This window comes from Artibeus jamaicensis, unplaced genomic scaffold (assembly GCF_021234435.1).
Source record: "Artibeus jamaicensis isolate MK-2021 breed Jamaican fruit bat unplaced genomic scaffold, CSHL_Jam_final contig_3201, whole genome shotgun sequence".
Lineage (NCBI taxonomy): Eukaryota > Metazoa > Chordata > Mammalia > Chiroptera > Phyllostomidae > Artibeus > Artibeus jamaicensis.
Genome location: NW_026521754.1, coordinates 437,811 through 461,048, shown reverse-complemented (window position 1 = coordinate 461,048; position 23,238 = coordinate 437,811). Strand labels below are relative to the sequence as shown.

At 38.1% G+C, this 23,238-nt stretch overlaps 1 protein-coding gene and 1 pseudogene across 2 annotated transcripts in view; both read left to right on the top strand.

Moving 5' to 3' along the window:
* The window catches only part of GOLM2 (golgi membrane protein 2), a 113,611-nt gene that overhangs the window by 4,773 nt on the left and 85,600 nt on the right, over positions 1 to 23,238 (top strand). The window lies entirely within an intron of this gene.
* Positions 4,409 to 5,548, top strand: LOC119054113 (60S ribosomal protein L31-like; annotated as a pseudogene).

Genomic DNA, 23,238 nt, shown 5'->3' with positions numbered 1-23,238 from the left:
ATTTTTAGCTTATTATAGCAACAAAGATGCTATAGTTGTAGTGCTTGTGAATGTGTGTTCTTGGGGTCAATGAGGAGGCTCTGAACTGCTAATGGGAAGGGTGGTCTTGGTCTAGGTGAAGTATGAATGAAATTTGTTCTTCAGAGGTGCTTCCTTTATTGCTGCTACTCCATTGATATCTGGAGAAGTATATGAGGGGGGACGTCACTCCCCAAAAAACCCAGAATTTATTTATAAAAAATTGTGTATTCTTACATGTTTAAACTTCAGTCACCTTTGAAGTACTCTTCATTTACTGCATTATACCTATTGAGACTTTTTTCCACTGTTCAAAAACAGTTTTGAACATATTCTAAGGAGTTTGGAGTATTTGGGGCTTGATATTAAGTGGCCTGTTCCTAGTTCAGACCTGTCCTCTGCATATTACCACCCCCTTCTCATCTTTCAAAAAGAAGGAAGAGGAGGCCTGCCATACCCTTTAAGGGAACACCAAGCCCCCAGATTATCACTCCACTGTGGCCTTGCCTAGATCAGACCTTAGCTATCAAGCTATTGGACCCCGACCCAGATTTGAGAAAGCTGTAAAGGTCCTGGAAATTTTTCCAGCTGACTTCATAGGAATCCTTATCCTCCCTGGAGAGCAGCCTCAGATGAACCATAACACTAAAGTACTCTCTTCTGAGAGTGAGAGGCTGGTAATAAGATTTTAGGAGCAGCTGCCCAAAATTCACTAGACACTAGAATAGGAACCTGGGTTATGTTTCCACCCCTACTACTAAAATTACTGTGTGACCTTCGGGAAATTACTTGAGTTCTCTGGGCCACAGCCTCAATTTCCTCACCAAGAAAATAAAGGGATAAATAAATCCCCTTCCAGATCTAAAATTTCACCGTTCCCTTTTGTACTCATTTCCCAAATGAATGGAAAGCCCATGTGAGGTAGGACCCTCCTCCACACCCCCCCAAAAAAAATCCCGGAACTTATTTTTTTAAAATTGTGTATTTATTATTACATGTTTAAAATTCAGTCACCTTCGAAATACTCTCCGTTTGATGCAATGCACCTATTGAGATGTTTTTTCCACTGCTCAAAACAGTTTTTTTGAATTTGTCGATTTTGATGCCTTTTAGTGCTTCTGCTGTTTTTTATTTCACCTCTTCCACATTGGCAAAACGTTTCTCTTTGAAGACTTCTTTTCCTCTGGGGATACAAAAAAATGTTGCTCAGGGCAAGATCGGGTAACTAGGGAAGGTGGGGCGAGGGGGTCATGCCATTTTTGGTCAAACACTGCTGAACACTCAGCACCATGTGGGCAGGTGCCCTTGTAAATCACCCATGTGGAATGGACAAACGTGTTGAAAGAGCCTTCAAAAAAAATTCACTGAAGCTGAACACAGCCTCTCACAACAACATCACCTGGTACACTGATACAGATGGATTCCTTGAATATTCACCTATAGGGGGATGCCTGTACTACAAGGGGCCTGCCTTCAGAAGATAATTCTGTTTTGGGGGGGTCTCTCTTGTTCGGTAGATAAGAAACATTTCAAGGTTTGAAGGCTACAAATTAGGTTAGAATTGCAGCTCAGTTTTTATATGTGATTTAGGGGCAAGTTATTTAACTACTTTGGGCCTATTTTCTCATCTGTAAAGTAGGGATCACAGTACCTACCTGGGTATTATACAGATCTGAGATCACCAGATTGTTTTGCCTTCCCCCTAAAGGGTTACAGCCTAAAGGGGTGTTACTAGTTGGTTAGGGCTGCCATACAAAATACCATATAAAAGACCAGGTGGCTAAAAACAACAGAAATTTATATTCTTACAGTTTTGGAGTCTAGAAGTTCAAGGGGGAAGTGCCAGCAGGTTGGTTTCTTCTGGGGCTTATCTCCTTGGCTCGCAGATGGCCACCCTCTTGAGACTTGGTCATCGCATGGTTATTCCTTTGTGGGATAACCATGCGATGGTTACACATCCCTAGTGTATCTTCCTCTTTTTATTTATTTTTATTTAATTATTTATTGATTCTTTGAGAGAGAAAGAAAGGAAAGAAGGAAGATTAGTTTGTTGTTCCACTTACTTATGCATTCATTGGATGATTCTTGTATGTGCCCTGACCTGGTATCAAACCCGAAATGTTGGAGTATCATGATAACATTATAACCAACTAAGCTACGTGGCTAGGGCCCTTCCCTCTTCTTTTAAGGATACCAGTCATACTGGATCGGGGCCCCACTCTAATAGCCTCATTTCAATGTAATCAACTCTTTAAAGACTTTATTTCTAAATGGATTACATTGCGAAGTATTAGGGTTTGAAACTTCAACATGTGGATTTTGGAGGAACATAATTCTGCCCATAACAAGGGGAATCCATGACATACACACTGCTTTTTCATTCCTCTGTCAGAAAGGCCCTTTCTTCTGCTTCCTAGATATAGGATATTTCTCTTACTCTAAGTCGAATTGTAGCTACCTGTATATTATACTAAAGCTATGTGGTTCAGAGGGGCCAATCAAGCTTTCGATAAATAAAAAGAGCTGTTAAAATGTAGGAAAAGTCCTCCTCAAAATATTTGTTTTATTACAAATACAAAAAAAGTCAATTTTGAGGTTTGAAGCTGAACAATATAAATGACCTCTTTTCCCTTTAACATTCATAATCTTCCCTGAGGCAGTGTATACCTTTGGGTGAATAGGGAAAAGGTCATGTGCCAGAAAAGAGGATGGGAAGCTTAGTACTTAAAAAAAAAAAAAAAAAAATCCTGCCCTGGCTGGTGTGGCTCAGTGGATTGAGTGCAGGCCTGCAAACCAGAGGATTGCAGTTCGATTCCCAGTCAGGGCACATGCTTGGGTTGCAGGCCAGTTCCCAGCAAGGAACATATGAGAGGCAACCATACATTGATGTTTCTCTCCCTTCCCCTCTGAAGATAAATAAATAAAATCTTAAAAAAAAATCCTTGTGTGAGTGTTTGTATATGTGTGTGTGCGTGCATGTTTTTGTGTATGTACACAATACTCATACACATACCAAATTTATATATGTATAAACCTTGGTACATAGTAGATGTTCATTACTATGGGCTCAGTCCTGGCTCCACCATTCAGTTTATATATAACCTTGGACAAATTACTTTATCTCTGTATGCCTCACTTTGCTCATCTATAAAATGAGGACAATGATAGTTATCTTTCTTATTTTTGTGAAGTTTAAATGAATAAATTCATTAAAATGTTTAGAACAATGCCTACCACATAGTAAAAAAATGTTCAATAAGTGTTGTTAGCTATTATTTTTCCACAGCTACTTCTTTATTTTTGTCCTGCCTTCTCTTCAGAATGGGACTAGATCTGTGCCCAAGATCTAGTACCAGCTTCAGCTTACATGCCTCACCCTTTGCTCCTGTTTGCTGGACTTTTTTTCCCCCATTTCCTGGTCCATTTCAAATTAGGCTTAGTTGACTCCTCCCACATTGGTCTTAGCCAACACCCTGAAGTCTGGCTGCTCCTCTGTAATTTGAGGATCATCCTTCTACAGTTCTTCTAATGTGCTGCCCATTATAATTACTGCCTCTCCCTCACCTGCCATAATCTGGCCAAGTTCTAGTTTTAACTGCTACCTCAAGTTATTCATAAACCATACAAAACTCATACCTCCTCTTCAAACTATATCTCTTTCCTACCTTTTTGGTCCCTTTAAATAATGCTCATTCAACCATTATTAAGACTGAGGTTAGAAATTTTGATGTTATCTTTGGTTCCTTCATTTTCTCATATTTAGTAATTCAACAGGCTGTTGAGAAATTGATTGAATAATGGGGAAAAAACCCATCCCTGATGGCAGAATAGAGAGCATTGACTGGAAAGGGAGCAGTAGCTTCTCAGCTAGTCTCCTGCCCTGGTCTCTGTTTCTTTCAGTCATCAAACCTTACTTTCAGAGTGGCTGCATTATTCACTTCATCAAGTCAGAATTCCAGCTACCTTTGTTTCCCACTATCTCCTAACCCAAACTGTTCCAGACAAGTTGTTTTGCTTAATTTTGTCTCCCCACTGCTTTTCTGTGTCATGTTAATTCCTGTTTCTGTACCTTTGTTCCTGCCATTTTACTTCTAACCTCTTACTTCTTTCCTGTGTCTTTTCTACTAAGAGATTGTACTAATCTTTAGCATCTGATCTATATCCACCATGAAGCTCCCTGGGGCTTCTGACCTAGAGCATGCTTTTCCTTCTTTGTGCACAATTTGTATTTATTATTTGAGCTACACTAATTAATTTCGTTCTTCAATTTACTAATGGCAACTTATATGCTAACCTTGTCTTCTTGATGCAATTTTACATTCCTTAAGGAAGGATCATATTTAAAATTTTTTTCCTATGAGTTCTTTGTAGTCTTCAGTGCTGATGCACTGTTATGGGTTACTAGATTAGGATGGTCCCTAATCCAGTGTCTTGAATCCTTATGAAGAAAATTTGGACACTGATACACAAAGACATACAGGGAAGAAGGCCATGTGAAGTTGGAGGCCTTGATGGGAGTGATACATCTGCAAGCCAATGGATTGCCAGCAAACCTCAGAAGCTAAGAAAGAGGCAAGGAAGGGTCCTTCCCTAAAGACTTCAAGAGAAAGAACATGGCCCTACAGACAACATAATAGTAGCCTCCTGAATTGAGAGAGAATAAATTTCAGTAGTTTTAAGGCATCAAGTTTGTGGTATTTTGTTTTGGCAGCCCTAGGAAACTAATACAAGATTCATAGAAACTCCAGCAGACTTATTTTTTTTTTGTAGAAACTGACAAGCTGATTCTAAAATACATATGGAAATGTAAATAAGGATAGCCAAATTTACAAAAAGAACAAAGTTTAAGGACTTAACTCTCTGATTGCAAGACTTACTATAAAGATGTAGGATCAGGACAGTGTAGTATTGATGAAAAATAGGCATATAAATTGTTGGAGAGTAGAGTACAGAAATAAGACCCATGGCTATATGGTCACTTGATTTTTGACAAAGGTGCCAAAGCAGTTTAACAAGGAAAGGAAAGTTTTTTCAACAAAAAATTTTGAAACAGAGCCCTGCTTTCTCTTTCCCACAATACCTTGCATTCTTTCCAACCTCGGCCCAGTATGATGGCTCCCGCAAAGAAGGCTGGCTAGAAGAAGGGCCATTCTGTCATCAGTGAGGTAGTGACCCGAGGTAGTGACCAGAGAATACACCATCAACATCCACAAGTGCATGCATGGAGTGGGTTTCAAGAAGTTCGCCCTTCGTGCACTCAAAGAGATCTGGAAATTTGCCATGGAGGAGATGGAAACTCAAGATATGCTTATTGACACGAGGCTCAACAAAGCTCTCTGGGCCAAAGGAATAAGGAATGTTACATACTGTATCCCGTTCTGGTTGTCCAGAAAACGTAATGAAGATTCAGATTTCACCAAAAAAGGTCTGTATGTTGGTCATCTGTGTACCTGTCACCACTTTCAAAAATCTACGAACAGTTAATGTGGATGAGAACTAACTGTTGATTGTTGAATAAAATTATAACACTGCCCAAAAATGTTTTTTGAAACAACTGGGTATCTTTTATTTATTTATTTATTTATTTATTTATTTATTTATTTATTTATAAATGTTCACATGAGGACTTTTTTCCCTTGCTTTTGGAGAGAGAGGAAGGAAATCACAGAGAAAGAGAGAGAGAGAGAGAGACATCAGTTGGTTGCCTTCTTATGTATGCCCCAACCAGGGATCAAACCCACAACCTGGGTATGTACCCTGACTGGGAATTGAACCTGTGACCCCTCAGTCTATGGGACTATGCTCCAACCAACTGAGTCACATTGGCTAGCACTTTTTTTTTAATCCTCACTTGAGGATATATTTATTGATTTGAGAAAGAGAAAGACATACAGACAAACACAGAGAGAAACGTCAGTTTATTGCCTCTGGTGTGCACCCTAAGGATCAAACCCTCAACCTAAGGTTTATGCCCTGACTGGGAATCAAACCTGCAACCTTTTGGTGTATGGCATGACACTCCAACCAACCTTGCCACCCAGCCAGGGCCAACTGGATATGCTTATGGGGGAAAAAAGAGCAATAAGTGCTATCTTGCAAAATATGCCAGATTAACTTGAAATGAATCATGAACCGAAATGTAAAAGATGAAACTATAAATATTCTAGAAGAAAACACAGGAGAAAATATACATAGGCATGGATTTTTTGAGGTCACAAAAAGCCTAAACTATAAAGAAAAAAAAGATAAATCAGACTATGAAAATTTAAAACTTTGGTCCTCAAAAGTCACTTCTTTCTAAAGCCAGACACAGATTGGAAGAAATATTTATCATATATGTATCTGACAAAAGAATTTTACCAGAATATACAGGGTGGGGCAAAAGTAGGTTTACAGTTTTAAGTATGCAAAACACTTTATTCTTGTAATATTATATATTATTGTATTATTTTACCTACGAACAACCTACTTTTGCCCCACCCTGTATATAAACTTCTTATAACTCATTAATAAGACAACCCAGTTTTTAAAATGTGCAAAAGATTTGAATAGACATTTTATCAAAGAAGATTTATGAATGGCAAATAAGCTCATAAAAGATGCTCAATATCATTCATTAGTCATTAAGAAAATACAAATTAAAACCACCATGAGACACCATTACACAACCACTAAAATGACTAACATTAAAAAGATTGACAATATCAACTGTTAGTATGGGTGTGGAGCAACTACAGCTCTCATATATTGCTTGTGGGAGTATGAAATGATACACTACTCTCTTCAGAAAACTGCTTAGTGGTTTTGTATAAAGTTAATTATATACCCACCATATGACCCAGCCACTTCACACCTCAGTGGTATTTACCCAGGAGAAGTAAAAACATGACCACACAAGACTTATACACAAATGTCCACAGTGGTTAGACTCTCTCTCTTACACACACACACACACACACACAACACAACCCTTAGAAAAACTTAAATTTCTATCAGCATTTCTATCCATGTGAATGGATGAATCAAATATGATAAATCCAGAATATGACTGGATACAACAGAATATTTCTTAGCAATGACAATGATTGAATTACTGATATGCTCAATAACAAATGAATCTCAAAATCATTATTCTCTGTGGAAAAAGCCAAACATAAAATAATACATATTTATGATTTCATTTATATAATATTCTAGAAAAAGCAAACTAATTTATAATGATAGAAAACAGAAGAGTTGTTGCCTGAGGCCAGAGGTACAGGGAGGGATGAAAAAGGGATAAGAGGAAATGGGAGGGGGGTGGGAAGGTTAAATTGTGTTATATCTTGATTGTAATGGTGGTTACACAGATGTTTAAAGCTATCAAAGACAACAAATTATGTAAACAGAACAGTCTATTGACTGTAAATCATACTTCAATGAAAGTTGTTAAAAAAATAAAAATTAACATATAGCAATGAAAGTCAGGGAGGAGGAGCCAATCAGTGCTTCCTATTGCCCTTAACATAGCTCACAAATCTTTTCTCGATATGACTCTAGCCTTTCAGTCCAACATCCTGTATTCTCCCTCCAATCCACATACTTTTAGATCCTCAAACTCTCCTGCTTTTCTCTATTCTGTGCTTTGAAATATATTGTGCCCTACGCTCGGAACCCTCTTATTTCTCCCAAGCTTCTTATTGCTCCAAACCTCTCACTCATTCTTTACCTCACTAAAGCCTAATCTTTTTTAAAGGACTCAACTAAACTTTCCTTCTCAAGAATGTCTTCCCCACATTGAACCCAATTAAAAAATGGGAAAAGGACTTGAACAGACACTTCTCTAAAGAGGACGTACAGAATATCCAGAGACACATGAAGAGTTGCTCAATATCATTAGCTATCATAGAGATGCAAATTAAAACCACAATGAGATACCACTTTACACCAGTCAGGATGGCTATAATAAACAAAGCAACAAACAACAAATGTTGGAGAGGTTGTGGGGAAAAGGGGACCTTAGTTCACTGTTGGTGGGATTGCAGACTGGTACAACCATTATGGAAAACAGTATGGAATTTTCTCAGAAAAATAAAAATCAACCTGCCTTTTGACCCAGCAATTCCACTGCTAGGATTATACCCCAAGAATCCTAAAACATCAATTTCAAAGAACCTATGCACCACAATGTTCATAGCAGCACAATTTACAATAGCCAAGAGCTGGAAGCAACCTAGGTGCCCATCAGTAAACGAATGGATCAAAAAATTGTGGTACATATACACAATGGAATTCTATGCAGCAGAGAGAAAGAAGGAGCTCCTACCCTTTGCAACAACATGGATGGAACTGGAAAGCATTATGCTGAGTGAAATAGGTCAGGCATTGAAAGGCAGATACCATATGATCTCACCTTTGACAGGAAGCTAAAGAATAAAACAAACAAGCAAACAGAATAAAAACAAAGACACTGAAATAGAGAACAAGTGGGCAGTGACCAGAGGGGAGAGGGAAGGGAATTTAAGGGGAAAAAGGGGGAGGGATTTTGAGGAACAAGTATGAAAGACACAGGGATGAGGACTGGGGGAGGGGAAATTGGAGGGAGGGGGGAGATAGGGTGGGGGGGTGGGATGGGAGAAATAGATAAAAAAATGTACTTGAAAAGTAACTAAATAAAATTTATTATTAAAAAAAAAAAGAATGTCTTCCCCAAAACATTCAACTATGTTAGGTCCTCCTCTCTATTCCCTGCTGAATTATAAGCTCCATATCCTATATACTGTTATCTGTCTCTCATTTGCTGCTGTATCCACAACATGTAGCACAGGAACTGACCCAAAGTAGAAACTCATGTATCTGATGAATGAAGAAATGAAATTGGTGTTAAGGATGACAGCACAGGTTATATATAAACATTAAATGAAAGAGGGATAGATTAGAGAAAATGGTTGTCATCGAAGCTAAGGGAGGAAAGTCTCAAGAAGCAAGGACAGGAGAAACAATTAGACATGGGAGGCAACTGATCAAAAGCTCTGGAGCAACATCATTCCAAAGTGGAGTTATTTGGCCAGGGAAGAATAGATAAAAGTTAATTAGGAATCAGAAAGAGCACTGGTGAAGACCTGTGAGAAACTGAAATCACTGCAAGCCTATCCTGTGCCTAGAGGGAACCTTGGACTTTAAGTCAAAGGAAACATTAATTCTCTACCAAGGAAGAAGCTAAAATGGGGAAAAACTTAGGTCTTCATCCACAAAAATGTAGTTCTGCTTGCTTAGTGAAGTCACAGTTCAAAAAGTACTCCCTGTCACTTCAGAGGACAGATAGCCCATGCCACATTAAAACCACTGTTTCTTTTCCTCTATCAATGGGTGTAAGGAAGCTCCTTAGATGTACTTTTACGCTTTCTCTGCACAACTAAAACGATCATTTTCCTAGAATCAGTTCAGTTTATGACCATGGAACCTCCCAGGATTACTCTGTTCAGTATTATGGGAGCAAAAGAAAGTGGAGAAATATGAAAACAAGAAAGGGAGAGATAAAGGAAAAGTGGGGATATGTTTCTAAGCTCTTTTTAGCACAGTACAGTAAGTGCTCAATATGGTTTTGACAATTTAATTAATATATTTGGGTTTTATTTTTATTTTCTTTTTTTAAATATTTTATTGATTATGCCATTACCGATGGTCATGTGTCTCAAGTTCTTTAGATTCTATATTTTCCATACTAATCTTGCCCTCCCCCCTATCTATTTTCTACCTACCATCTATGCTACTTATTCTCTGTAACTTCTCCCCCCTTCTCCTTTTCCCACTCCCCTGTTGCTAACCCTCCATGTGATCATTTCTATGGTTCTGCTCCTGATCTAGCTGTCCTCTCAGTTTGCTTTTGTTTTAGGTGCGGTTCTGAATAACTGTGAGTTTGCTGTCCTTTCACTGTTCATCTTTTTTATCTTCTTTTTCTTAGATAAGTCCCTTTAACATTTCATATAATAAGAGCTTGGTGATGATGAACTCCTTGAATTTGACCTTATCTGAGAAGCAGTTTATCTGTCCTTCCATTCTAAATGAAAGCTTTGCTGTATAGATCAATCTTGGATGTAGGTCTTTGGATTTCATGACTTGGAATACTTCTTTCCAGCCCCTTCTTGCCTATAAGGTGTCTTTGAGAAATCAGCTGACAGTCTGATGGGAACTCCTTTGTAGGTGACTGTCCTCTTATCTCTTGCAGCTTCTAGGATTCTCTCCTTCATTTTAATCTTGGCTAATGTAATGATGATGTGCCTTGGTGTGTTCCTTCTTGGGTCCAACTTCTTTGGGACTCTCTGAGCTTCCTGGATTTCCTGGAAGTCTATTTCCTTTGCCAGATTGAGGAAATTCTCCTTTATTATTTGTTCAAATAAGTTTTCCAGTGGTGGCTGTTCCTCTTCCCCTTCTGGTACCCCTATAACTCTGATGTTGGAATGTTTAAAGATGCCCTGGAGGTTCCTAAGCCTCTCTTCATTTTTTTGAATTCTTGTTTCTTCATCCTTTTCTGTTTGGTCATTTTTTTCCTCTTTCTGGTTCACTCCTTTGATTTGAGTCCCAGTTTCCTTTCCATTACTATTGGTTTTCTGTGCATTTCCCTTCATTTCAATTAGTTTAGCCTTCATATGTTCCTGTAATTTGTGACTAAAATCAACCAGTTCTGTGAGCATCCTGATCACCAGTGTTTTGAATTGTGCATCTGAAAGTTTGGCTATTTCTTCATTGCTTAGATTTATCAGCCCTGGGGCTCTGAGTTGTTCTTGAGCCATGTTTTGATCTGTTCATGCCTGTTACATATAAGGAGCGGAGCCTTAGTTGTTCACCAGGGCGTGGCCACCCAGGTTGTTGGTTTGTGACGCTGCATGTGGGGGGCTGGTCAGAGAGGGACAATGGCGGTCCCCTCTGCCGCTTCCTGCCACTGGACCCTGCACGGTCTGTCTCACCGCTCACTCCTTCACTGGTTGATCTGCTCGTGAATGTGTGACCATGGTCAGCTCTCAGTGAGTCCACCACCTTGCGCCCTCAGTGGGTCCACCCACTACTCCACACCTGGGATCCACCTACGGCTGCCCTGTGCTTGGGTTGCGCGCCTGGGTCAGTCCGGTGGATCTTTCCTGCCCGATCCCACTCTGCTGCTGGCTCTGCCCCTCTTACCAGTTTGGCTGAAGGGTTCTTTGTCAGTCTTCCAGATAGTTCAATTTTCTGTGGTTTGGCTCCGTTTTTGTTGCTAAAACTTTGTTGTTTTTAAACTTGGTTGTGGGAGGAGGCACAGTGCTTCCACCTACGCCTCCATCTTGGCGGAAGTCTCTCCTATATTTGGGTTTTAAGAGAACAATACAACTCTATCCACCATCTTGGAGCCTATAGGCCCACTGGGAATAGGACTTTGTATAATGACAAATATGTCTGGAAGGCTGTGGTCCAAGGCCATTTTTTCTGGCTATGAGCAGGGTCTCCGGAACCAGAAGGGAGCACACAGCTCTTCTTAAACTTGAAGGTGTTTATGCTTGAGATAAAACTGAATTCTATCTAGGTAAGAGACATTCTTATATATACAAAGCAAAGATTGACACAGTGACTCCTGATGGCAAACAAAACAAAACCAGAGTAATAAAGGTAACCTGTACTCAAGGAAACAATGGAATTGTTTGTGCTAAATTCCAAAGCCTCCTTTCTGATAAGGCCATTGGACACAGAATCTATGTAATGCTGTATCCTTCAAGGATTTACTTATTGAAAAGTAAATAAATGAAAGTGGATTAAAAAACAATATGGGACTAAACTTTTCAGAATTAACTATACCAATGCATCCAGGAAAGAAAGGAACTAACATTATTGATATCAAACTCTGTACTGGACAACCTTTTACTTCATGAAAGTAAAAAGTGAATTTTATTTCATGAATCCTCATGGATGAAGAAACAGGCTTACGAGAGTTAGGAAAATGACAGAATTCAAAACTCAGATCTATTTGATTCTAAAAGTGCTTGCTCTTTCCAGTAAACTGTATTTGCCACACAGTATTTTACATATATATGCGTATTTTAAAATATAAAATGATGTATAAAATATAAATACATATTTTTATATAAAGCAGTTGTCAGCAAATTAAATAACTTTAGTATTCACTATGTCTGTTGGTTTCCTAGGTTTTCTGTAACAAACTGGGTGGCTTAAAACAATAGAAATTTCTTATCTCACAGTTTTGGAGATTAGAAGTTCAAAATTAAGATGTTGTCAGGATCAATTTCCTACTGAGGAGGGGGAAATTCTAGCTTCTGACAATCTCAGGTGTTCCTTGGTTTATGGCAGCATAACTCCAGTCTCTGTCTCCATCTTCCACGGCTGTCTTCCCAATATGTCTGTGTGTCTTCATGCCTGCATGGTGTTATCTTCCCTACCTACCCTTTATGTAGCATTCGGTTTTCTCTTCTTACAACGATGCCAGTCATATTGGAATAAGACCTACTCTAATTTATATGATTTTATGTTAACTTGATTACATCATCAATGACTCTATTACAAGGTCACATTCACAGGTTCCAGGGGGTTAGGATTTCAATAAAGCTTTCTGGGTACACAATTCAACCCATAGTAATTCTATAAATCATTGTGGAGTGATTTGAATCTTAATATTGACTATTCTAATCCATGAACATGGTGTATCTATTTTTAGGTCTTTAAATTCTTGCAGCAACATTTTATAGTTTTCAGGGTTTAGGACTTGCATGTATTTCATTACATTTATTACTAAGTATACTTTACATAGCAGATGTTATAAGAAATGGAGTTTTATTTTTACTTCCATTTTTCTTTGCAGGTGTATAGAAGTGCTATTAATTTTTGTATATTGATCATTTCCCTGAGCTAGAACTAACTTATTCTAGTACTAATGGAATCTAAGGAATTCTAAGGAGTCTACCAAAAATAGCCACTACAATACGTTACTAATAGGTTTTTAAAATATGTATATATATAATATATTTTATATATTTTTATATATGTGTGCATATATATATATCTTAGAATTCTCTTTACACAATAAAGTTAACTGAAAGTAAAGACAGTTTTTACCTCCCTTTCCAGTTGGATGCTTTTTATTTTATTTTTTCTTTCCTTATTGTACAGAACAAGTGAAATCGGATATTCTTGCAGAACAGCATTTGGCATATTTAGTACCTACTTATGATTTTTTAAAAAACTCAGCAAAGTAGGATTAGAAGAAAAGTTCCTCAAATTGATAAGGGGTAGCTATCAAAACTCCATAGCTAGCATTATCCTTTTTTATATTTTATTGTTTTTGCAATTACAGTTCTCCAAATTTTTCCCTTTTTGTGGCCCTCCACACAGCTCCCTTCACTCTTCCTCAGGCAATACTCACACTGTGGTCCATGTTCATGGGTCCTGCATACATGTTCCTTTGCTACTTTGTTTCCTATGCTGTACTTTACATCCCCACGACTATTCTGTAACTACCAATTTGTACTTCTTAATCTCTTTACCTTTTTCACCCATTCCATATGCCCCCTTTCGTCTGGCAACCATCAAAACATTCTCTGCACATATGATTCTCTTTCTGTTCTGTTTGTTTGCTTAGCTAGTTTTTTTAGATTCAGTTGTTGATATGTATTTATTGCCATTTTATTGTTCATATTTTTTATCTTCAGGAAGACCTTTTAACATGTCATATATTCTGGTTTAATGATGATGAACTCCTTTAGCATTTTCTTGTCTGGGAAGCTCTTTATCTGTCCTCCAATTGTAAGTGATAGTTTTGCTGGGCAGAATAATCTTGCTTTTCATCTCTTTGAATATTTCTTGCCAATCCCTCCTAGCCTGCAGAGTTTCTTTTGAGAAATCTACTGACAGTCTTATGGGAGCTCTTTTGTAGGTAACTAATGGCTTTCCTTTGGCTGGTTTTAAGATTCTTTGTATTTAACCTTTGGTATTTTAATTATGATGTGTCTTGATGTGGGCCTCTTTGCATCCATCTTGTTTTGGGACTCTCTGTGCTTCCTGGACTTGTATGTCTGTTTCCTTCTCCAAGTTAGGGAAGTTTTCTTTCATTACTTTTTTCAAATAGGTTTCCAATTTCTTGCCATTTTCTTCCTCCACCTGGTACTTCTTTGATGAGAATGTTGGTATGCTTGAAGTTGTCCCACAGGCTCCTCGCACTATATTTGTTTTTTTTTTTTATTCTTTTTTTTCTTGCTGTTCTTATTGGTTGTTTTTTGCTTTCTTATTTTCCATATTGCTGATTTGACTCTCAGCTTCATCCACTCTACTATTGATTTCCTGTAGATTGTTCTTTATTTCAATTAGCATGTCCTTTGTTTCTTTATGGATCCTGTTTATGCTGTTGAGGTCCTCACTAAGTTCCTTGAGCACCCTTGTAAATGGTATTTTGAACTCTGAATCTGATAGATTACTTTTCTCAATTTTGTTTAGCTTCTTTTCTGGAGTTTTGTTCCATTCTTTCATTTGGGCTATATTTCTTTGTGTCCTCATTTTGGCAGCCTCCCTGTGTTTGTTTCTATGTATTAGGTAGAGCTACTATAGCTCCCAGGCTTGATAGAGTGGCTTAGTGTAGTAGGTATCCCGTAGGGTCCTTTGGCACATCCTCCCCTATTATCCAAGATGGGTACTTACTGTGTGGGCTGAGTACACACTCCTCTTGTAGTTGAGCATTGATTGCTGTTGTCATGTCCAGAGTCAGCTACCACTTGTGTTCTGTCTAGGGTCACACAGAATTAGGTACAAAATGATCTGCAGATAGATGCTACTTGTGCTGGGTTTAAATATGCCCAGGAAAGGCCAAGTTCTGAACCAAAGCCAGCTGCTGCTAGTGCTGGGCCTGGGGCCACTTAGCAAGAGATAAGGGGCTCGATAAAGCCAGATTGCCATATGTTTGAGAGAATTTAGGAAAATCTGAAGCATGGTCCAAGACAGGCCATCCATATGGAAAAGACACTGGAAACAGCTTGGGTGGGCCTGAAAGTTGGGTGGGACAGGGCCTCAGGGAATTACCACGTTGGGGCGAACATTGTGGGCCAGGTTGATGGAGTCTCAGTGACAGTCCCTGCCTGCTGGCTCTGTGTCTCTGTAGGGGTAGGGCTCAGAAAAGGAACAAGGCCTCTGCCAGCACGTTTGTCTTGGAGAATGCTGCCCTTAGCTCTTGCCTTGATGCCTGACAATTCAGTTTCTCTTCATATGTCTCATGCCTTTCAATCTACTGCCCTAGTACTGAAGCTTAGAGAAAATGAGACTGAGTAAGTCTCTGCGTGGGTCCTTTAAGAGGAACTGCCTGAGATTCTAGCATTTTTCTGTCTTACACAGTCTCAGTCCCTGCTGGTTGAAGTTATGGAGACCTACCTTCCTGCCACTGGAACTCTGGGTGGAGGGCCTAGTTTGGGACTGCTGGCTGCTGAGCTATCACTCCTGATTTTTATACATCACATGCAGATGTGGGATCAGCATGTTCTATGTCACCACCCCTCCTACCAGTCTCAATGTGGTTTCTTCTATAATTCTGTAGTTGTAGGACTTCCATTCATTCAGTTTCTCATGGTTCTGAATGCTGGTTGTTCCATAGTTTATTTGTGCTTTTGATATGGTTGTAAGAGGTGGTGAGCCGTGTTTACCCACACTGCCATCTTGTCTACTAACATTATTCTTAATGGCGAAAGACTAAATGGTTTCTCCTAATGTCAGAAACATCAGTTTTAAATAGAGGAGTTACTTGATCAAATTGATCTTAAAACATTACTCTGGCTATAAAATAGAAAAATGATTGGAGGGAAGAAAAAGTTGATGTAGGAAAAGAATTACTTATAAGGTTTTTATTTAAAAAAATGTTTTAATAGTGCTGATAAAAGATTATGGAGTCTTCAACTAAGCACAGTATAATTCTTAACCTGGCCAGTACCAGCCTCAGGAGGGGATTTTGATTAGTTCTAATGACTGGGGAGTGTCAATGACATTTAGGCATGGATCCTGGAAGGCTAAACGTTCTGTATTTCAGGAGAGCATCTCAACTTTGAAGAACTCTCTTGCTCCAAATGCCAGTAGCATCTTGATGGAGAAACATTGGGTCATTTAAGGAGCAGACATGGGGAGAAATAGAATTAACAAGATTTTGTAGTACATTTAATGGGTGATGGAGAGTCAAAGATGAATCCCTTGATACTGGTTTGTGCAACCCAGCCGATGGTGGTGCTGTGACCTCAGGAAGGAACCTAGAAGTTAGCTTGAGAAGTGTACAGTTTTAAGTAAGTTGAGTTTGAGGAATCTATAAAATAACAACCAGACAGTTGGAAATAACTGGAACTCAGCAGAAATGACTAAGAATGTATTTATCTGTAATAGTTGTTGAAGTCATAGGAATGGCCTAGGTCTAGAGTGAGATGCTTATATGTTGCAGAGACTTGCAACATATAAGGGTAGGAGAGGAGGAGCAGGTTTAAATAACTGAGGACAAGTAGCTAGAGAGAGTAAGAAAAAGCTGGTACTGTGGTATCATGTAGGCCAAGGGAAAAGAGTTTTGAGGAAGAGTTGTCAATGTTAATTACCTTAATTATTTATTTTTTATTGTTTCTCCATAACTAGATTGTGAGCTAGGCAGAGCTGTATGTTCTATTCTTTGTATTCCCACCATTCCTGGCATATGTTTTGAGTACCTGGTTTATACCTGGTTAAAAATTGTTGAGTGAATGACCATATTTGCACATATATAGTGGATCCACTTTTTTCATGTCTTCTACCTTTATTTTGTGAATTTCTTGACTACAAAAACATACTCTAAACTTTGTAAACACTTACATATTTGGCATTATGTGCTATGAGTGGACTCAGTAAATATTTGATGATTGATTTAGCAGGTTGCACTGGGTGTTAACCAGAGTATGCATAAATATGTGCTAGGGTTACCACAGATACTATCCACATACCTGGTTATCCTACTTTTCTGAGAAACATAAAATATTGTGATGTAAGAACATTCAGAACCACAGAACATACATAGAACATTCTATGTATGTATTCTAGCATACATAGAATGTATCCTTTCTTTGAAATGCATGAGTACCCATCTAGTTAGTGTTTTCTTCATTTAGAAACTCAAAAATATTTTTTGATTCAATTTAGCAATTGAATGAAGAAAACCCTGGGATTAGTTTAGTGGTATTATAATGAAAAAAAGAGAGTTATCTTATTTATTACGTAACACTGGGGGCTTATCTCATAAGCTGGAAACTAATTTGAAATAAATTCATAAAGGTTGAAATAAGTCCTTTTACTGATAGTGCTTTATTACTTTAAAAGCACAGTATATGCATAAGTAATTTATTTGGGAAAGTTGAATATTTACCATGTTCTACCTGCTAGAGATAGAAAGATGATATGATTTAATACTTGTCCTCAAGGAACTGGATCTAATGGGGAAATACATAGAGAAATAATCTTTTGGGTTAGCCAAAAACTCTATTACATTTTTTACCTATAATGGCTGCAGTAGTGCTTAGTTGTCTTTAACATCATTCAAAACAATTTTGTTAAATTGTATTGTGACAGCTGTCGTATCAGCGTGCATTAAAAAGAAAAGATACACACCATTTTTGGCATGTTTTATTATTTGAAGAAAGATAAAACACAACTGTAATGCAAAAAAAGACATATGCAGTGTATGGAGAAGGTGCTGTGACTGATCAAATGTGTCAAAAGTGGTTTTCGAAGTTGCTTAACACTACTGACATTGTAATCAAATAATTCTTGGCTGTCGGGCTGTCTTATGCATTGGAAGATGTTTAGCAGCACCCCTGGCCTCTACCCACCAGAAGCCAGTAGTAGGAGATAATCAACATACTCAAAATGTCCAAGTCAATAAAGTTATTAGTGAAAATGAAAAATGTGTCTTTTATTTTACGGAAAAAAACTAAATGGACTTTTTGGTCAACTCAATATAATGCATGATTAAATGCTATAGTAGAATTATTTGTGAAAGGACTTGTAAGTACAAAAGAACAGTTAATTAACAGCTTGAGGTAAGTCAGAAAAGAAAGGATTCACTAAAGATGAATCTCAATGGACGAAGAGTAGTTTACCAAACTTAGAAAGGGGTTAGGACAGGAGGATGATAAGGTAATTTAGAGATGCTTGAAAGTATGTTTGTACTTTCACTGGTGGTGAGAGGGAAGGGAGTTTGTTGCTACCGATAAAGATATGTGGGGCTAGACTATTACTGTTTTTTATTGTAAAATATAAATAACATAAAGCTTATTATTTTAATCACTTTTAAGTTTACAATTCAATGGCATTAACTACATTTACAATGCTACATAATTACCACCACTATCCATATACAGAACTTTTTTTTTATAATCTCAAACAAAAACTCTGTACCCATTGGCAATAACTGCCTCCCCCAGCCCCTGCTAACCTCTCTGTTCTACTTTTTGTTTCTATGAACTTGTCTACTCTATAGATATTTCATATAAGTGGAATCATATCTATTTGTCCTTTTGTATCTAACTTATTCAGCATAATGTTTTCAAGATTTCTACATGTTGTAATATGTATCAGAACTTGCTCTTTGTGGCTAAATAATATTGCATTGTATAGAATATACTACATTCTGTTTATTCATTCATCTATTGACAGGCACTTGTTTCCAACTTTTGGCTTTTATGAATAACACTCCTTTGAATATTGATACACAGAGATCTGTTTAAGTCTCTGTTTTTATTTCTCTTGGGTGTGCATCTAGGAATGGAATTGTTAGGTCACATGGCAATTCTATATTTGAAACTATAAAACTTGTTTTTCATAGTGGCTGCACCATTTTACATTCCCACCAGCAAAGCATAAGAGTTACAGTTTCTCCATATCCTTGTCATCATTCCTTGTTTGTTTGTTTGTTTGTTTGTTTATAATAGCCTTCCTAGTGGGTGTGAGGTTGTATTCCACAGTGGTTTTGATTTGCATTTCTCTGATGACTAATGATGTTGAATATCTTTTCATCACTGACCATTTTTAAATCTCCTTTGGGGAGATGTTTCTTCAAGATCTTTGCCCATCTTTGAATCGGATTGTTTGATTTGTTAAATTGTAGCAATTCTTTACTTATTCTAGATATAAACCCTTATCAGATATATGATTTGCAAATATTTTCTCCTGGCTTGGTGGGTTGTCTTTTCACTCTATCCATAGTGTCCTTTGATGGACAAAAGTTTTTATTTTGATGAAATCCAATTTTATGTATTTTTTCATTTGTTGCCCATGTTTTTGGTGTCGTATTTAAGAAACCATTGCCAATATTGTCAAATTTTTATTTTGAAAAGATAATTATGGGCATAGTATGGAGGGTAATTGTAGAGAAAAGAAAATTGAAGCCAAGATCAGTTAGGAAATAACATTACTGCAGAAGTTTAGGCAAGAACTATGGGCCTAAATTTAAAACAACCCCTTTAAATAACAACAGCAACCACACCAACTTACATTTATTAAGCACTTTGTGCCAGGCACTATTGGATTTGTTTATCTCAGATATAATCCTTTTAACAACCCTATGAGGCAGATAATATTCTTATTTTACAGATGAGGAAACTGAAGCTTAAGAGAAGATAAGTAGTATGCCAAGATTATAGAGCTAATAAGTCAAGGATTCTGAATGTCAGACACAGGCAATTTAACCTTAGCGCCTGTTCTTTTAAACAGTATGCCATTAGGCCTTCACATAATTAAAGTCTTTTCTTACCTGCAGCGCTTTGTTCAGTTTTCATTACATGATGTAAGTTTAGAAAGATCCATAGAAGAACAAATAAAATCAAAAGAGGAAAGAGCAGTTACTATAGAACCAGCTAAAGAGACCTAGAAAAAAAACTTGAAAGAGCATGTTACTAAAGAATATAGATAAAAACTTTCCATATAAGATGGTTTTGTGCTTATGTACATACTACTTATAAATGACCCATTCTTATATGTTATGCTTCTACACTAATGCTATATAGTATCTTTTGCCTTTCCTGGAGGAAACTATTTTATATCTTAGTAGGGAAAGTTTTTTTTACAAGTTTTACTTCCTTAAATGGTGCCCCTTCCCCAAATAAGAAACATTTACTCCTCAAATTTACTTGTGGAATACCTTCAGTTAGAGATTTATTTGAGTTAACTGCATAGTGTACATATTTTTCAAAATGAATATAGTCTGAAAGAATTTTTTTAAAGATTTTATTTATTATAATCTTTAGAGGGGAAGGGAAGGAGAGAGGGAGAGAATATCAGTGTATGGTTGCCTCCTGTGGGTCCCCTACTGGAAACTGGCCTGCAACCCAGGCATGTGCCCTGACTGGGAATCGAACCTCGATCCTCTGGTTCTCAGGGCCACACTCAGTCCACTGAACTATACCAGTCAGGGCTGAAAGAATTTTTTAAAGATGGTGGTAAAAACACATAACATAAAATTTACTATCTTTTTTTAAAAATAAATTTTATTGATTATGCCATTACAGTTCTATTTCCCCCCTTCATTCCTCTCCACCTGCACACCCCCTCCCTCACCATTCCCCCCCTTCTAGTTTATGACCACGTGTCTCAAGGTCTTTAGATTCTATATTTCCCATACTATTCTTGCCCTCCCCCCTATCTATTTTCTACCTACTATCTATGCTACTTATTTTCTGTACCTTCTCCCCCCTTCTCCTTCTCCCACTCCCCTGTTGCTAACCCTCCATGTGATCATTTCTATGGTTCTGCTCCTGATCTAGCTGTCCTCTCAGTTTGCTTTTGTTTTAGGTGTGGTTCTTAATAACTGTGAGTTTGCTGTCCTTTCACTGTTCATCTTTTTTATCTTATTTTTCTTAGGTAAGTCCCTTTAACATTTCATATAATAAGAGCTTGGTGATGATGAACTCCTTGAATTTGACCTTATCTGAGAAGCAGTTTATCTGTCCTTCCATTCCAAATGAAAGCTTTGCTGTATAGATCAATCTTGGATGTAGGTCTTTGGATTTCATGACTTGGAATACTTCTTTCCAGCCCCTTCTTGCCTATAAGGTGTCTTTGAGAAATCAGCTGACAGTCTGATGGGAACTCCTTTGTAGGTGACTGTCCTCTTATCTCTTGCAGCTTCTAAAATTCTCTCCTTATTTTAATCTTGGCTAATGTAATGATGATGTGCCTTGGTGTGTTCCTTCTTGGGTCCAACTTCTTTGGGACTCTCTGAGCTTCCTGGATTTCCTGGAAGTCTATTTCCTTTGCCAGATTGAGGAAATTCTCCTTTATTATTTGTTCAAATAAGTTTTCCAGTGGTGGCTGTTCCTCTTCCCCTTCTGGTACCCCTATAACTCTGATGTTGGAATGTTTAAAGATGCCCTGGAGGTTCCTAAGCCTCTCTTCATTTTTTTGAATTCTTGTTTCTTCATCCTTTTCTGTTTGGTCATTTTTTTCCTCTTTCTGGTTCACTCCTTTGATTTGAGTCCCAGTTTCCTTTCCATTACTATTGGTTTCCTGTGCATTTCCCTTCATTTCAATAGTTTAGCCTTCATATGTTCCTGTAATTTGTGACTAAAATCAACCAGTTCTGTGAGCATCCTGATCATCAGTGTTTTGAATTGTGCATCTGAAAGTTTGGCTATTTCTTCATTGCTTAGATTTATCAGCCCTGGGGCTCTGAGTTGTTCTTGAGCCATGTTTTGATCTGTTCATGCCTGTTACATATAAGGAGCGGAGCCTTAGTTGTTCACCAGGGCGTGGCCACCCAGGTTGTTGGTTTGTGACGCTGCATGTGGGGGGCTGGTCAGAGAGGGACAATGGCGGTCCCCTCTGCCGCTTCCTGCCACTGGACCCTGCACGGTCTGTCTCACCGCTCACTCCTTCACTGGTTGATCTGCGCGTGAATGTGTGACCATGGTCAGCTCTCAGTGAGTCCACCACCTTGCGCCCTCAGTGGGTCCACCCACTACTCCACACCTGGGATCCACCTACGGCTGCCCTGTGCTTGGGTTGCGCGCCTGGGTCAGTCCGGTGGATCTTTCCTGCCCGATCCCACTCTGCTGCTGGCTCTGCCCCTCTTACCAGTTTGGCTGAAGGGTTCTTTGTCAGTCTTCCAGATAGTTCAATTTTCTGTGGTTTGGCTCCTTTTTTGTTGCTAAAACTTTGTTGTTTTTAAACTTGGTTGTGGGAGGAGGCACAGTGCTTCCACCTGCGTCTCCATCTTGGCAGAAGTCCTTCAATATTTACTATCTTAACCATTTTTAATTTTAATGTTTGCTGTATGAATATTATTGTATAAAGAGCTCTAGAACTTTTTCAGCTTGCAAAACTGAGAGTCTATACCCATTGGACAAAACTCTCCTTTCCATTCTCCCCAGCCCCTGTCTGAAAACAATTATTTTTGGTTTGAGAAAAGATTTTAATATAGAAACTCTTATAATGGCATAAAATAATTGCACATATAAGGATTCCCCTATATTAACAGAACAAAACTGTACTAAATTGGAACCCTTAGAAACTCTAGAACATATCCTCTCTCTGTGTGCTGAGAACTGAAGCAGCCTTTCTAGTACAGGGAAAATTAGTATCAGAAGACTGAGGGGTGACTCTGTCATCAAATTTTCTATTTGATAGTAATGAGTATGATCAGTAGAGTTAACTTTCACAGGAAGTAAGCTGTAACCCTATTTTGGCCTTTGGTAGAATGATTTTTGTTTTCACTACTGAAAAGTAAATTCCTCTGATAGTCTATGTTGAGAATAGCTTAAACACATTCCCTTAAATACACTGTAACCAGGCTTTTGCTCCCACCACACCACCAAGTGTCCTTTTCAAGGTACCAGTGATTTCAGTGTTGCTAAGTCCACTCATCAATACTCAGTCATCAACTTACTTCACTTATGAGCAGGATTGGACTTCCTCCTCCCCAAAACAAATTCTTCATTTTGGCTTTTGGGAAATGGTAGCTATCTTTCCTTCTACCTCACTAGCTATTCCTTCTTATTCTTTTCTAGAAGGTTCATCCTCAAATAGAATGCTTCAAGGTTTAGTCCTTGGACCTCTTCTTTACATTTAATCCCAGCCACCTCTTTAAATATTTATATACTGATAATTTCCAAATTTCTGTCTTTTGCTCAGACTATTCCCTTGAATTCCAGGCTTGCTATCCAATTCCCTGTTCATCATCTCCTGTTGGATGGCAAATATGGTTTTGGACTTAACCTATCCAAA